The sequence below is a fragment of the Ambystoma mexicanum genome, chromosome 10 (genome assembly GCF_040938575.1).
Source record: "Ambystoma mexicanum isolate Mex_15411 chromosome 10, UKY_AmexF1_1, whole genome shotgun sequence".
NCBI classification, from domain to species: Eukaryota; Metazoa; Chordata; class Amphibia; order Caudata; family Ambystomatidae; genus Ambystoma; species Ambystoma mexicanum.
In genome coordinates this window covers 697,259,259-697,275,288 of record NC_090932.1, presented here as the reverse complement: position 1 = coordinate 697,275,288, position 16,030 = coordinate 697,259,259, and positions in this window count along the sequence as shown.

Here is a 16,030-nt window from a genome sequence, read left to right as displayed (position 1 = left end):
TTGACCTACTTGTTAAAGTGAAACACAGGGGTCAGCAGAAACCATGGTGCATGTCTACACAACCAATTATTTACAATATAAAACCTAAACCATTAGTGACTTTCCCTAGACCATTTCCCACTGCCATATGTGAGGGGGTCACAAATGTAAGACTGACACAAAGGTATTGTTTTCTCAAGGTTTGCCATTTATTAAAATGAAAAAGTGTGAGATAAACATCTATCTTTCCCTATCCTAACAAGGATGTCCTTAGCAAGCCAACTAAACTAAAGAAAGATGACCTAGTGTCCAAAAGTCCCTGACCCTCACACAAATACATACAACAAAAAAGAAAAGCCTTTTTCATAAACACTTGATCAAAACTCAAAGCAATTGTTGTTCTCCACAATATCCTTCTTGGTAAGGCAAACGTCTCTCTCACAAAACATAAGTTCATTAACCAAGGCAATTGATTTCCTCAAGGTGCAAAGCAATTATTAGCATATCACACTTTTTCTTCAAATGGATTACTTTTGTTGGATCTGAGTGATTTTTCCATCGCGGAAAAGTCAGCAACGGAATGGTTTGCATGAGAAATGTGCGAACCACAAAAGGTTCGCACATTTTTCATGCAAACAAGCATCTACAAACCCACACCCACAACACACCCATGACACACCCCCACCCACACCCTTAACATACCCCCACCCACACCCCCAACATACCCCCACCCACACCCCCAACATACCTCTACCCTACTTACCTTTCCTTCACGCTGTCTCCCTGCGGCGCCAGTTCCCTTTCACTTCTGTGATCGGGAACCGGCACTGCAGGGTCCTTTTCTTTTTTTCTTTTTCCAGAAGCTGCAGGGGTGTCCCCCGCAACCCCTGCTCACTATACCACACATTATAGTGGGCAGGATGTTCTTACCTACAATGCTACCACCAAAGGTTCAAACTTTTGGTGTTCGAAACTTTGGTGGTCGCATTTTTCAGACTTTTTGTACGGTCAGACCTTTTTTTCAGTCCGATCATACAATTACCTTTTGTCAGGATGGCACAGCCACTACCTTTTATGAAGTAACTGTTTATCAGGATAATAATCTAGTTAACACATTCTTTCCACCTCACCTTTTTGCCAAAACCACACTTCTTCAAAATATCTTCTTTCCTGTTATACTCGCCTGCCAGGACTAAATACTACTGATCCCTTTCCTGGTTTACTCACCTGCCAGGAAGAAAAACACTCTTACAACTACAATCAGTCTTAGGGGCAATATTTATTCCAAGATTCTCAACACCAGTATCCAATGTAAGGAGGATTGAACAATGGCTGCTTCTTTTTATAGTCTCTTGACTCTTGACAATGTGGATTATAGAATTCCCCAAGTTGGTATCCCAAAGAAGGGGACGTGCACCAATGTTGTCTTTCTACTGCTTCTTTATAGCCTCTTGGTTGTGGGCAATGCAGGTTGCAGGTTTCCCCAAATTGGTATCCCTTAGAAGGGGAATTGTGTCCTTTTCGCCTCTTCACTTTATCAGTTTGGTATTCAAAGTCATTAATTTCTGCAAAATGTCCTGCTCGGGGTACCCCTGGGTCACCAACTAATCAGTCTGTGTTGCGAGGGAGTTTCTGCACTCAGCCCGCTCCTCTGACAGATTCCAACAACTGCAGTGGTCTGCCCGCTTCTTCTCCGGAGCTCTGCTATCTCTGCTGCACCTCTGCGTCCTCCCGCTCAGCGATGTGGCATAAGGTGGGTACATATTTGCCATATGGATGGGCCTCTTCTCCCGTTGCTGTCCATGACAATGCTTCCTGCTGCGCACACTGCAGTCTTACCCGCCTTCTCTGCTCACATCGGCTTCAACTGGCATTTTTCCTTCGGCTTCTGCAGCATTTCCAGGACTCCGGACTCTACTACTCCTGCCACACTTCTCATCACCTGAAGCCCATTCTTGGGTTTAAATTTCCTGCTCAGGTGCAATGCTCTACAACTAGAATGCACCTTCTGTTCAACGGTACCTCTGATCCTCAGTAACTCTGAGTTCCTCTTCCTCATCCCAGTATCACTTACATTGTGAATATTGAAGTCCATAGTGGTTCTTTCATATTCAGGTAGTTTTAATTGTTTGGCAAACTGAGTTATCAGTGTTAGGGGATATGTAAAAGGTTTGAGATTTAACATTGGGACCAGGACCTCCACCTAAGACAAAATCATGACAATTAGAGGATGGCACATTTAATTCCTGGACCCCCAAGCCACAAACATTATGCTGTTTAGATAACTTTTCAAGACACCTTCTTTGGGTAGTTTCATGGGAGGGACTTGTGCAATGTCAACATGCCATTAAGTATTTTGGAATTATAGGACTTTCATCCTCACAAGAAGATAAATACTGCATCCCTCCTGAAGGAGTAATGACTTCCCCATAACCAGCCACCTCCTTCAATGTGATCCTCCCACATGATAACACCCCCAGGGTTAGGATCAGGTAGCGGCTGCCTTCCCCGGCCACATGGGGGGAGATCCTATGCTAGAGTTCAGTGATGACTCATTACACACACTTGCCTCCCCTACTTTCAGATCCTACCTCATCCCTAGTCCAACTCCTGCTCTAACACTTGCCTATCCTATTCACTGGTTATACCCCCACCATAGCCCTGATTTCACTATCACACTCCCCTTTCTTTTTTGGCTGACGCTAACCCCTGATCTATCACAATCCTCTGCTCTATTGGCTGGCCCAAACCCCTCCCCATCCCAACTTCCACTGTCAAATTTCTCTGACTTATTTGCGGATTTTACCTCTCCCCATCCCAACTCCCACACAGAACAGCCAATAATGAATCCACCAACAGCAGTACTTCCTCTTCCCTTCTTGTCCTGGACCATGGGTGCTCGAGGGGATTGAGACAGCCTGGGCTCATCTCTGCTGTGGGAATAATGATGACGTATTCTATGGGGTGGCGTTGGCCATTCGGAGTGACCTTGCCACATCTGAGCCAATGCCCCCTGCCTCTCCCTCCTCTCCAGGTTGTTGAACAGCAGACCAAATCCTTGGGTGTTGGGCATCAGTGGCCTCTCTTATTACATTTTCTGGAGAGTTACAAACACTGTACAGTTCGTCTACATACTGCAGAGATGGCTCAGATAACAGCCAATATTTGCACCCAATCCTCAGGTGGGACTGCTGAATACGTGTGGTTGCATGTAGTAGGTACATGTGTCTTTAGTTTACCATGAGGGAAGAATAATCGCTTTTTTGAAGTGAGAACTGATCCCTTAACTAGATGAAAAGTGGCACACAGTGATCCAGATACAGAGGTTCTGCATTACTTTTGGACACAGTACTGGTCTGCCCTGATGACGGACGGTTGTCCGAAATGCATTGGCAGCACAAGGCGTAACTGTGTCAGCTTCCTCTGATTGGAAATTTCATTAAAGACTTGTTTTTGGATCATATCACTACTTTGATTATTAGCTCTATGCTACAGAAAAGTGGGCATCACAAGTAAGTTTTGGCATCATTGCCGTGTATGTGAGCATGCAATTCTCCGAAAGGTTTCTAAGAGTCTTTCCTCTACTGCTGAATACGAGACAACAACCCCACCTGCTGTCCTTTTGTCGCTGCTGTGCCTCTTTCTGTTCCTGCACATCCTGGCAACTCAGTATTTTCCAGAAATGGGACATGACCATGTAATGTTCTACCACAGATATGAGACCTCATAACGAGTGTGGCAGTCCGGAAACAAGGGTGCCGGTAAGCTTACCGACATCCTTGTTTCCAGACCGCCACACTAAAAGTCTGTTTGTCTGGGCCAGTTGGCAGTGTTGTCATTGAAGCACCAGCACCGTTAGCAACGGTGCCGGTGCTTCAAAGTCCCCATTCCTATGGAGTCCTACTGGACTCCACAGGAATGGGGACTTAACGAATCCGCCGCCTGACTTCCCGCTCCACCGGGACTTGTAATGTCCCAGTGGCACCAGGAAGTCAGGTGCCAGATTCAGTGTTTCGAGGTAGACGGCAACCCATCGGTAGCATCGGCAGGTTACCGCCAACCTCATAATGAGGCCCATAGTCTCTGTCCAGGACCCAGACATATGCCCTATTTATTTTATTTATATAAAGGAGGAACAATGCTCTTTTTATCACAAAAGAATGTGCAATAGATAAGAAATCAGATTTGACGGGAAGCAGTGAGCTTTTTACAATGGGGTGAATTTGAGGTACATTCTGACCAGGTTGTGGGTGGAGGCGAGTAAATGGAACAGTCACCGGGGACAATACATAAGTGGACATACATAGACTAAGGACAACCAAAATTGAACATTTTTAAGTGCAGGTAGGCGGTGCGAACAGCTGTGCTCAGGGCATGACAATGATGGGTGAAGGGCTAGAATGGAGGCAGAGTAAATGAGACACAGAGGAAGGTTAGAGGCAGGTAACAAGGAAATACAGAGGCAAGGAGGTAGGCTTTTAGTTTGGTTTTGAACAAATCCGTGTGGATTGTTTCTCGGATGTCCAGGGGAAGAGAATTCCATGCAAGTGGAGCAAGAAGAGAGAATGAGCAGAAGCGAGAAGAAGCACAGGGAGGGCGAGGAGCCACACGGGTAGTGGAGGAGGCAGAGCAGAGATTACAAGAAGGATTATAGAGTTGGATAGAGGAGGATAGATACAGTGGTTCCTCACCATGGATAGATTTGTGAACCAGGGGAAGAAATGTAATTCTTGCCCTGTTTTGCATCATCAGCCATCCAGCGTGGTGATGGTACGAGGAAGTTGGTGTGAAGTTAGGGAGTTCAGAAAGAGTCCTAGTAGAAAAGTTAATGGTCTTGCAGAGAGGACAGAAAGCAAAGTTGGGGAGAGGATGCTGGCAGGGTTGAAGACAAGAGTGGTTAAGAGATGCCTGGCAGTGTTGGAAGGTAGGAGGTGCCTGATTTACCTAATATTTAGGAAGTTGAGGCGAGCTGCTGTTCCAGTTTTGGAGATGAAAGTAGCGATGGTGTGTGAAGGTTCCTAAATGACGCTGAGGTTTCTAGCTGAAGAAGAGCAGGGGAGAGTGTCAGGTGGGAACTGAATAGGCAGATGAAGAGATGAGAGAGCGCTTTTGGCAGGGAAGAAGAGTACCTCTGTTTTGGTAGAGTTTAACATCACAGAGTGTGTAGCCATCTAATATTTAATGGCAGAGAGACAGTTGGACATTTTGATATAGAGATCAGAGGAGAGTTCAGGAAAAGAGAAGAAGATTTGGGTGTCGTCCTCTAAGAGTTGGTATAAGGACCCAAAGGAGGAGATTAGTGCCCCAAGAGCAGAGGAGAAGAGGGGAAGAGTGTAAAGAGGAGCAGATCCAAGAAAGAGCCTTGTGGAACACCAACAGTTAGAGGAGTGAGTTGAGAGGTGTTGTTGCTCCAGGAGACAGAGAATTGGCGAGATACAAGGTAGGATTCATTCCAGATGTGGTATCCACATGATCACCCTTATGATCATCAGTACCAGTAAACTGCTCATACTGATCGTGATGAGTGAGAGGCTTACATGAATTGCCAGTTTTTGGCACATCAATGTCTTTTATAGCCTTCCCCTGCAGGTTTATTGGTACAGCCTCACCTGGCTCTACAAGGCTGCACACCTTATCAAATACTAGGGGCCTCATTACAAGTATGCCGGAAGAAAATCGTAATTACCGGCATACCGGTGCTCCCGTGTCCGTGTGGCACTGCTGCCAGAATCTATGGCTGATTCCGTGTCAGCGTGCACACGCATTCCGGCATGGCAGAAACAGTTCCACCGGCAAGCATGTAATACCACTAAACTCCCCCCAAAACCACCACACCGGCACCCTTGGTACCTCTGACTCCGAATCCAGCTCTGCACAACTGGACTTACCGGCACCATTGTTACCAGTGCCAGTATTACCGTGACCAGAAATAACTTGATGCCGGGACAGGAAATGGACCGGCGGTCATTAACAAAACACAATCCATTGCAATCCTCAGTGCACCGGAGTCACAGCCACATCCCAAGAACTGACAACCAACCAGAGACATGTCCTCTAGGCTACAAGCAGCACAGAGGCACAAACCGCTGTTCAGCGATGCTGAACTAAACATGCTGGCCGTCACGCTAGTCGAAAATGCTGATGAAGTGTTCAGCAGTGACCTACGGCGCCTAGCACAAATGTGCAAAAAGGCCATCTGGGAAGAGGTGGCCTGGAAGGTCACGGCAGTCGGGACAACCCCCAGAACAGTCCGGGACTGCCACAAAAGGTGGGACAATCTACGTCTCAGGGTGCCGAACCTCCTGTCAGCACAGCGCACCCAGGGCACGGCCACAGGAGGCGGACCTGCATCTCCCATCCATCTGCAACCATGGGAGAAAACATGCAGCAGCGTCATGCACCTCAAGGCCACTGAGTAGTAGCAGCGGAGGCTGGAGGTGTAACATCTGATGAGGCTGGTGAGTACACGTAAACCCAATGTCAGATCACACACCTTGTACCCTGTATACAATTGAGTAGGCAAACATGTCAAGTATGTCGTACCCAATGCCAGCACCACAGCCCTACTGGCTGCCCACCCCCCTTCAACCTGGTTGGCCACATCCACATAGAACTTGCTCGCAAACCACATTCATACACCACTCACACATCACACAGGCCCCCTGTAACGCCCTCACAAAATGCACCTGCAAGCACTCAGACACACATCCACCGGATACAGCACAACTTCTGTTGTCACTGCCGTGCTAGCATGTGCCCAAAGTCACGTCAGTGTCAAGCACCTCCACCACCAGCAAATGACCAGATGCACACATCAATGATACATGTGTCCCACTCGTCCCATCCACCATGGCCCATCCCGCTAAATCATCACCAACGCAGCAACTGCCATAGGCAGCAGTCACATGTGTAACACATCCATGTCACAACTAGCCACAACACCATGTCATCCAGCTTGTGTGGCACACCCATAACACCCAAACGAGGAACACCAGTACCCCACACAACAGCCACTGCACACACTATGTACGCACACCACACATGCACCCACACAGCATCCCCAACACATGCATGTGTGCACCATTCCATGGCCGCCACCATATCCGTGACACAGCACTTACATCGGAAAGTATTAGCAATTATGTCTGTCTGATGAATCCACACCCATCACTGATGCCATGCCTTTCTGACCCCAACAGGCACATCATCTGCCAATGAGGCTGAAAAGCCTAGCACATCCAGGACCACCAGGCCACGCCACCGCCGGACCACCACCACGTCCACCCAGGACTCTAATGCATCCTCTGGCAGATGAGAGCAGGCAACAATGCCTGCACCCCAGCCACCCAAAAACCAGGAGGCACCTGCCCCCAGACACCCACAAACCAGGTGGCTCCTGCCCCCCAGCCACCACCTGACCAGCTGCCCCCTAGCCACCACCCGACCAGGAGGCACCTGCCCCCAGCCACCACCCGACCAGCTGGCACCTGCCCCCAGCCACCACCCGCCCCCCAGCCACCACCCGACCAGAAGGCCCCTGCCCCCCAGCCACCACCCGACCTGGAGGCACCTCCACCCCTTACGCAAGGGTGTCAACAAGGGGGTTCAGCTGACAACATTGGGGGTGAGGGTGGAGTCGGAAGTGTTGAAAGCGACCAGAGCAATGAGGAGGCCAACAGCTTCAGTCCCATGGGCCTAATGATCCCCCAAACCTGACAACCTCCACCCCTACGCAATGTCATGGAAATTGAGGGGTGCCTGTCCAAAATGGAGGCACGGCAGGAATCCCTGGCTTCAATGGTCTAACAACACTTGCATGAGGCCCAGATCATACGGGAGGGACTTCAGGACAGCTCCAGGAGGTCCGCCCGGTCAAAGAGCAGAGCCACAGGTGCCATTCTGCATTTGGCACGGCGTGTGAGGGAAGGCAACAGTGATATGTCCTCCCTGGTCGAGACCATATCCGTGTTGGTGCAGGCCCTCATGGACCAAAGGCACATGCCGATGCCACTGGCTCCCTCCACAAGTTCGACTACAGGGAGTTCACTTCCAAGCAGCCCAATGTGCCGATCTGAGCGGCTGACTCGCCCGGCAGAAGGGCGAACCCCTGAGCCTAAAAGGGGATGGAAATAGGATGCTGATTGGGTGGGTGTGTGGAGGGATAGTTGGGGAGGGGGTGTGGGGAGACATAGTTGGGGAGAGGGTGTGGGTATAGTTGGGGAGGGGGTGTGGGGAGGGATAGTTGGGGAGGGGGTGTGGGAAGGGATAGTTGGGGAGGGGGTGTGGGGATAGTTGGGGAGGGAGTGTGGGGAGGCATAGCTGGGTGGGATTGTGGGGGGAGTTAAGGCTTTTCACTAATGTAAATAATTGTTTTTGTCACAATATATTTGGTGTTGAAAAAGAAATCATGACTGGACAGTGATCTTTCAGTGTGAGTGCATATATTCATGTACAGTGCCCTGTGCCCAATGTCCTGTGCTGTGTGTGTAACAGGTGCTCAAATGTAGTGGTGTATGAGGTCTCCACGTATGACACGTCCATCCCTGCCATCGCAGCGCTGTGCAATAGCCTGCTCATCATCAGTGTCATCCTCAGCCTCTGGTGGCAGCATGTCCATGTCAGGGGCAGGGGGATGTTGCACCTGATGCACATGTTGTGCAACATGGCACATGCAAGCACAATTTTCCCAACCTTTTCAGGGCTGTACACCAGCACCCCCCCTGATCTGCTGAGGCAGCGGAACCTGGCCTTCAACAGGCCAAACGTCTGCTCAATGGTGTAGCGAGTACGTACGTGGGCACGGTCGTATGTCTGCTCGTGGATGTTGTGGGGTTGCCTGGCAGGGGTCATTAACCCTGGCATTAGGGGATACCCAGCCTCACCTGCACGGGAGCAACAGAAAGTGTACATGTCAATTTCCTGGTCATATCATGTTGGCACCAGCTGGTTAGCGCTCGTTTGAGAAGAATAACATGCACAAGCAAAATTGAGTTTAGCTAGCATATGTTCATTTTCGTGTACCAGAAGGGCACTTTGTCAGAATGCATGTGGGGTGTGTGTTGCGCAGTTGCATTCACATGGACCATTCACAGACAACATGACTTCTAACACTTTTCGTACAACTGACACACATGAAATGGATGTAAATGTCAGTAATGTGTTACAAATGAAATTCAACTAACTGGTCGATTCATGGAATTAATGTGTGCTGAAAATTCCCGCGCAGAGGTGCCAAAACGTGCGATTCGCAGTAAAAGTGCGAAAATCACAGTGCAACTGCGAAAATCGCAGGGAAACCCACGCACATCGATTCATGGAGGTCCGTGCGCGAGAAAAACATTGGATGTGCGCTGAAAAAGTGCGCGGCGCACGCCGGCGCACAGGTCATCCAACGGCGTGCGCCACAGCCACTGCGAAATCGCACATAGCGAAGCGCACATCACAAAAGTAGGCGGAACATGGGGCGTAACACTCGGAATGGGGAACAGCGCGTGAAAATATGGGCGTCACGGGGGAAGTACAGGAGGCAAGTGCGCGGAACGCCCACACTCTCGCCTACAACCCATATTCAGGGAATCGAATAGCGCAAACCAGCGCACGGTGAAAGACGCGCACAGGGCCAAACAAGTACGCCACAAGAAAGCAGGCGGTAGCGTCCCTGCGCCTGAAATAAATGTGCGCCAAAATGTGCGCTAACAAAAAGCACCCATATACAGCCATGATGAATGGTCCATACAGTGGCCCTCTAGGACAAATGAGGTGCAAAGGGGTACCGACAAACACGGACACCCGCTGTGTGAAAATTAGCGTGTGCGTGTATTACGGGGTTTGTGGGAAGTTCCACACGCGATTGGCCTGGGCACTTGTATTCCGGGGTGCACGGGAAGTTTCACACGCGAATTTGCACGGCACATGTATTACGGGATTCGCGGGAAGTTCCACACGCGATTGCCCTGGGTCCGTGTATTTCGGGGTGCGCTGGAAGTTTCACATGCAAATTAGCAGGGTACGTGTATTTCGGTGTGCGGGGGAAGTTTCACACTCGAATTAGCAGGGTACGTGTATTTCGGTGTGCGCGTGAAGTTCCAGACGCAATTTCAGCAGGGTACGTGTACTCCGGGTGCGCAGCAAATTCCACATGCGAATCCAGCAGCCTACGTGTATTTCTGGGGTGCCGGGGAGTCCCACACGTGAATTGGCCGTGTGGGTCCTCCCAGCTGTTCCCTCTACACCCTCCACGGCCCCTGCAGGCGGCCCACACCACAGGGGACTACCCTGCACCCCTGCACATGTCCTGCAGGCAACCCATCCACCATGGCCATGCCCCCCAGCCAACCCACATGTCACCTTGCACTACTGCCCACCAACGCATGTCCCCCAGCACCCCCACCCCCCAGCATCCAGGGGCACCCTCCACCAGGCACCCATTCATGTCTCCCAGCACCCCCACCCCCCCATGCATCCAGGGGCACCCTCCACCAGGCCCCCACTCATGTCTCCCAGCACCCCCACCCCCCACCAGTCAGGGGCCCCCTCCACCAGGCCCCCACTCATGTCTCCCAGCACCCCCACCCCCCTGCATCCAGGGGCACCCTCCACCAGGCCCCCACTCATGTCTCCCAGCACCCCCACCCCCCACCAGTCAGGGGCACCCTCCACCAGGCCCCCACTCATGTGCAACTCAGGTCTCCTTGCACCCCCACCCCCCAGCATCCGGGGGCACCCTCCACCAGGCCCCCACTCATGTCTCCCAGCACCCCCACCCCCCTGCATCCAGGGGCACCCTCCACCAGGCCCCCACTCATGTCTCCCAGCACCCCCACCCCCCACCAGTCAGGGGCACCCTCCACCAGGCCCCCAATCATGTCTCCCTGCACCCCCACCCCCCTGCATCCAGGGGCACCCTCCACCAGGCCCCCACTCATGTCCAACCCATGTCTCCTTGCACCCCCACCCCCCAGCATCCATGGGCACCCTCCACCAGGCCCCCACCCATGTCTCCCAGCACCCCCACCCCCCCTGCATCCAGGGGCACCCTCCACCAGGCCCCCACTCATGTCTCCCAGCACCCCCACCCCCCACCAGTCAGGGGCCCCCTCCACCAGGCCCCCACTCATGTCTCCCTGCACCCCCACCCCCCTGCATCCAGGGGCACCCTCCACCAGGCCCCCACTCATGTCTCCCAGCACCCCCACCCCCCTGCATCCAGGGGCACCCTCCACCAGGCCCCCAATCATGTCTCCCAGCACCCCCACCCCCCACCAGTCAGGGGCACCCTCCACCAGGCCCCCACTCATGTCCAACTCATGTCTCCTTGCACCCCCACCCCCCAGCATCCAGGGGCACCCTCCACCAGGCCCACACTCATGTCTCCCAGCACCCCCACCCCCAATGCATCCAGGGGCACCCTCCACCAGGCCCCCACTCATGTCTTCCAGCACCCCCACCCCCCACCAGTCAGGGGCACCCTCCACCAGGCCCCCAATCATGTCTCCCTGCACCCCCACCCCCCTGCATCCAGGGGCACCCACCACCAGGCCCCCACTCATGTCCAACTCATGTCTCCTTGCGCCCCCACCCCCCAGCATCCAGGGGCACCCTCCACCAGGCCCCCGCTCATGACTCCCAGCACCCCCACCCCCCACCAGTCAGGGGCACCCTCCACCAGACCCCCAATCATGTCTCCCTGCACCCCCACCCCCCAGCACTGTGGGGCACCCTCCACCAGGCCCCCAATCATTTCTCCCTGCACCCCAACCCCCCAGCACTGTGGGGCACCCTCCACCAGGCCCCCACTCATGTCTCCTTGCACCCCCTCCCCCCACCAGTCAGGGGCACCCTCCACCAGGCCCCCACTCATGTCTCCTTGAACCCCCACCCCCCGGCATCCAGGGGCACCCTCCACCAGGCCCCCACTCATGTCTCCCAGTACCCCCACCCCCCTGCATCCAGGGGCACCCTCCACCAGGCCCCCACTCATGTCTCCCTGCACCCCCACCCCCCTGCATCCAGGGGCACCCTCCACCAGGCCCCCAATTATGTCTTCCTGCACCCCCACCCCCCAGCACTGTGGGGCACCCTCCACCAGGCCCCCACTCATGTCTCCCTGCACCCCCACCCCCCAGCACTGTGGGGCACCCACCACCAGGCCCACACTCATGTCTCCCAGCACCCCCACCCCCCTGCATCCAGGGGCACCCTCCACCAGGCCCCCACTCATGTCTCCCAGCACCCCCACCCCCCACCAGTCAGGGGCACCCTCCACCAGGCCCCCAATCATGTCTCCCTGCACCCCCACCCCCCAGCACTGTGGGGCACCCTCCACCAGGCCCATACTCATGTCTCCCAGCACCCCCACCCCCCTGCATCCAGGGGCACTGTCCACCAGGCCCCCACTCATGTCTCCCTGCACCCCCACCCCCCTGCATCCAGGGGCACCCTCCACCAGGCCCCCTCTCATGTCCAACTCATGTCTCCTTGCACCCCCACCCCCCAGCATCCAGGGGCACCCTCCACCAGGCCCCCACTCATGTCTCCCAGCACCCCCACCCCCCACCAGTCAGGGGCACCCCCCACCAGGCCCCCAATCATGTCTCCCTGCACCCCCACCCCCCTGCATCCAGGTGTACCCTCCACCAGGCCCCCACTCATGTCCCACTGTACACCCACCCCCAGCACTGTGGGTTACCCTCCACCAGGCCCCCACTCCTTCCTACCACCCCCCACCCCCCAGCAGTGCGAATCGCCTGTGTACGTGTATATCAGGGTTGCGCGTGTAGTCTGACACGCGATATCAGCAGGGTACGCGTATTATGGGGTTCGCGGGAAGTTCCACACACGAATTTGCAGGGTACGTGTATTTCGGTGTGTGCGCGTGAAGTTACAGACGCGACTGTGCCTGTGAGAGTGGGGTACGTGTATTCCAGGGGTGGGTGGGATTATTTACTTGCGACTGGGCCTGGGAGAGCGTGTTACGTGTATTCCTGGGGTGGGCGGGAAGATTTACACGCTCGCCTACAACACACCAAAAAATAAAAGGACCAATCCTGAAACACGTACGCCAGCATGAAGCAGGCGCACGTCCCGCGCAGCATAAAAGAGTGCGCAAACAACAAACAAGCTCAGATGCCAGGATGAATATACCGTTCCTGGCAGCAGTGGCCGTGGGATGCCGCAGGAGGAGGAGAAGGATAGTCAGGGCCAGAATCTTCACACCCAGAACCAGCCTATTTGGTATGCCAGATGACCAGGTGTATGGGAGGTACAGGTTTCCACCACACATAATACTCGACCTGGTCAGTGAGTGGGAGGATGACCTCACATCACCCACCCTGTGCTCCCAAGCACTCAGCCCCCTGGAGAAGGTCCTCAATGTACTGCACTTCTTGGCTACCGGATCATTTCAGCGGACAAGTGCCATAGTGGGGGGGGGTGTCACAGGCCACGCAGTCACGGTGCCTACACCAGGTGTTGGCCATCATCACTGCACGCCCATCAGTTCGCAGGCACATATACCTGCCCAGAACACCTGCAGAAAGACAGGCTGTCAGCCAGGATTTCTACAGGGTGGCACAATTCCCCAAAGTGATTGTTGCCATTGATTGCATCCATGTGGCTCTACGTCCCCCCAGGGCATCTGAGCACATCTATAGAAACCGCAAGCACTGGCATTCCATCAACGTCCAGGTAGTATGTGATGGACTCCAGTCCCAAAGTAGACCGCCTTGTGAAGACATGAGAAATGGACCTGCAAATTAGGAGGATGAGATGGATGCAGAGGCACATATCAATACACCATGCAGTGTACAATACAACAACAATATGCACTAGGAATGTATACACAGTATTGACTACAGACTGCCCACACATCAAATGGGAGTCCAACGTCACCGTGTACGTCAATGTCACTTGGGCACACCCTTTGCAAGCCCATGGAAACGGGAAGCAGGATGGGTGTGTGTCACACAAACCCAAGCATCTGACCCAAATTCAGGACAAGCCTGCATGTGCCCAGCCACAATACAGCGTATGCCCACGGGAGCCGCACAATGCAACACACTATCCAAAAAATAAAAAATAAAAAATAAAAAAAATAAAATAAAAACGGCCATTAATGGGCCCAGGGGGTAGGGGAGGCCACCCAGGAGGTCCGAGGACAGGGTGCACACCAAAACCCACCTGTGTGGATCTTTGGAAAAAAAAACACCTCCATGGGCTCATGGTCTGCACAGCTACCCTATTGTGAGAGATTTGCTGCTGTCGCTCTCCTCACGTTCTGCAGCTGCATCAGGAGGTGGTGGCACTATGGGAGGCAGCCCACGCAAAGCCCTAGTCTGGTCCTCCATGGCAGCAAGCATGCGGGTGTGGAAGGTCTGGTTCTGGAGGATAATTGTGCGGAGGACCCCATGCAACAACTCACAGGATGCCCGGACCTCCGCCCTAGTTGCCTGCATCTCAGCTGAGAGCATACGTGTGAGCCGCTCCAGCTGCTGTTCTGTCCTCCTGTTAGCTGAAGCCTCAAGCTCAACCAGAGTTGCCCTGAGCTGACGGAGTTCCACCCTCAGGGCTTCTCTGTGGCCCTGGGACTCAATGGAAATGGCTTCCCGCAGAGTCTCCAGTGCCGCCCGCCTGTCCCTGTTGGACGCCAACATGTCCTCCCTGTGTGACTGGCTAATGGAGTCTGTTGCCTGCTGTAGTTGTTCAATTAGCCTTTCTTGGGGGACAATGGAAGTGGCCACCCTATCCATGGCCTGAGCCATCATCTCTGTTGATGCTGCCTGTTGGTTTGCCATACCGTATATGGATTGCTCCCATGCGGTATTGCCTGGTGGCGTACGGCCACCATGTCGGCGGGCACCACACCTGTCTGGGGCAAGGCAAACTGCGCCTTGCTGTGCCGGCACTGCCTGAGGCTGCAGGACTGCATTTCCCCTCTGATCTGCTGGCCCAGGAACAGGATCAGATGTAGCGGAGTGTGACCCTGCATCCGTAACCACCAAAGGCTGACCTACCAACACTGACATCCCCATTGAGGGTTCGACCCCTGGTGCAGGTGGGTTGGACAGTACAGAATCCCACCCAGAGACACTTACCTGCGACGGCACATAGGTCTCATCATCCGAATCGACACCTGAATAGAGCTCGGGGGAGGTGCACCCAGAGACACCCCTTGAGATGACGGCCTGCAGCAAGTGTGGGTTCTCACCCACCACCACACCACGTCCCTCACTGGTGCCCGGTCGGGCCTGAGACCCCTCCTAGGTCTGCACCATCTCCACAACCCCAGCAGTATCAAGCGCGTCATCCCCTGCAAAGACATGAAAGAAAAGAAATGGGAACAGACATTAGCAACATGGAACACAATTAGGACTGAGAAGCAACAGAAACAGTACTTCATTGACACATGTCCCACATGACTATAACCCTCCCATGCATGCACTGTCACTGCGTATGAAGAGGAGGCAAATGGCACACATAGATGACACCAAGATGGAAGACCAACAAATTTGCTGCATGCTGCCTAGCAGTGCCATCCCACATTGGCCTGTGATTGGCATGTACAATTAAAATACATGACACATGCCATCACACAGATGGCATGTACCCTAGCCATGTCAGACAATAGGACTGAGAAATGCCTAGTGAAAGTGGTGGAATGCAGACAATCAGCCTGAATGAACACAGAATAACATGCAACTATGTTGTGGCAAGATGACAATTCAAGGGCAACTGGCGTGAGGTTGGGCTGAATGTCTACTGTTGCCAGAAGGGATACTGCAACACCCAAATCCTGCTGCGCAGAATGTTTTGGATGAAGCACATGGGTGTCCCAAACCACTCAGTCACACACCCCCTCACCTGGCACTCAATCAGAAGCACTCACACACGCCATGCATATGGATGACACACACATGCATGTGCACTCACCGGACAATGCCTCGTAATCTGGCAGGTCTCCCACGCCTTGGATCTGTTCCTCTGTGACGTAGGTCCCAGCAACATACTCATGTGGAGTGAGTTCTATGTCCTCTGCCGGAGACCCACCTCCAGT